Genomic DNA, 2,204 nt, shown 5'->3' with positions numbered 1-2,204 from the left:
CAGGAATTCTGCTTGTGAAGAGCCTTTTTATGGATGCCGTTTATTACACCCATTATTTCTGTGCATGGCAGTTGGACACACATCGTGAATTAAACTCGGGAAGGCTTTATATTCCACCACCAGGCAACGACATCGCCGTAAATATCTCGCCAACACGGCCAGGCCTGGCTAGCATTAAACCAGATATATTCAGCAGCCCGTAGAGAGGAGCGCAATGTATTTGAGGCTGTCCATTCAGTCCCTCTAACCAGTGTTAACTATGTAGACAGCACTGTAATTGTCAAACTGGTTCTGGGAGAGAGATCCAGGTGGGTCGCCGTGTTGGTCTGAAGCAACAGAACACAATTTGAGTCCAGTCTTGGTACCTTTAGGACCAGCAAAGTTTAATTCTGGGTATTGGCTTTGGTGTGCATGCACACTTCATCAGTATATCTGCATGCACATGAAAACTTATAGCCAGGTTGGTCTTAAAGGTGCCACTGGACTCAAATAAGTGAGCAGTGACTCACAAAAGCTCATACCCTACCACAATTTTTGTTGGTCTTGAAGAAGGAGGAGGAGGAGGAGGAGGAGGATATTCCACCACTACCTGAAGGAATATCAGAGCAGCTCACAATCACCTTTCCCTCCCCTCCCCACAACAGACACATTAAGCAGTACCGAAATTATGTAATAGGATCCCATTTACAATAAGCTCTACTCAGCACTCTGAAGATGCCATTTTTCCAGGGGAACCTCCATGTTCAGAGGCAGTCCACCTCAGAATCCCAGAGCCAGGAGCCAGGCAGCAACATCAGGAAAGGCCTTGGACTCTATGCCCTGTTGTTGGCCCTCCAGAGGAACTGGTTGGCCACTGTGTGGGACAGGATGCTGGACTACATGGACCCTCACTGGTCTGATCCAGCAGGGCTCTTCTGATGTTCTTATCAGGGGAAGGTCTTGGCCTCTCTGCCCTGTTGTTGGCCCTCCAGAGGAACTGGTTGGCCACTGTGTGGGACAGGATGCTGGACTACATGGACCCTCACTGGTCTGATCCAGCAGGGCTCTTCTGATGTTCTTATCAGGGGAAGGCCTTGGCCTCTATGCCCTGTTGTTGGCCCTCCAGAGGAAATGGTTGGCCACTCTGTGAGACAGGATGCTGGACCACTTGTCTGATCCAGCAGGGCTCTTCTGATATTCTTATAAGGCCTCAGCCTCTTTGCCCTGTTGTTGGATCTCCAAAGGAACTGGCTGGCCACTATGTGAGAAAGGTTGCTGGACTAGATGGACCACTGGTCTGATTCAGCAGGGCTCTTCTGATGTTCCAACTAGGACTGACCCTGCTTTGCTTCCAAGATCAGACAAAATCGGGCTAATCCAGGTCAGGGCTTATAGTACTTACTATACTTATTTACTATAGTTGTAGCTCACCTTTTTAACTGAGAATAAAAATGGATTGCACAGTGTAAGTGGATTCAATCAAGACCATCACAGAACATATACGTCAAATGTTGAGAGCCACTTTGGTGTAGTGGTTAAGAGCGGCGGACTCTAACCTGGAGAACCGAGTTTGATTCCCCACTCTTCCACATGCAGCCAGCTGGTGTGACCTTGGGTCAGTCACGGTTCTCTCAGAGCTCTCTCAGCCCCACCTACCTCACAGGGTGTCTGTTGTGGGGAGAGGAAGGGAGAGGAGATTGTAAGCTGCTTTGAGACTCCTTTGGGTAGTGAATGGCAGGGTATAAATTCAATCTCTTCTTCTTCTTCTTGATGTGTTGGACTGGGTCAGTCACGGTTCTCTCAGAGCTCTCTCAGCCCCACCTACCTCACAGGGTGTCTGTTGTGGGGAGAGGAAGGGAGAGGAGATTGTAAGCTGCTTCGAGACTCCTTTGGGTAGTGAAGGGCGGGGTATAAAATGAACTCTTCTTCTTCTTACACATAAACATTGACCAAAGAGCCAATGGCAGTTTTGCTAGCTTTTTCTTAATGGTGCTTTGCCATGTGAAAAACTGAATGAGGGAAATGCACTGTAACTTTGCGATTTGCTTATGCATTTATTTTTTAAATACTTTTGCACCGTGGAATATAAAGGGACATCAGAGTACAAAGAGATAGTCTTAAAACTGCCTCCAAATAGTCCCTGTGGCAAAAGGACCACTAAGGAAATAGTTGTGCATTTTTAGAAAACGGAAATGTCACATCGCCTCCTCATCCTCTCCGTAATA

Source organism: Gekko japonicus, unplaced genomic scaffold (genome assembly GCF_001447785.1).
Source record: "Gekko japonicus isolate JY-2015 unplaced genomic scaffold, Gekko_japonicus_V1.1 scaffold3714, whole genome shotgun sequence".
Lineage (NCBI taxonomy): Eukaryota > Metazoa > Chordata > Lepidosauria > Squamata > Gekkonidae > Gekko > Gekko japonicus.
The sequence above is the reverse complement of the archived record's forward strand: the minus strand, read 5'-3'. Positions refer to the sequence as shown.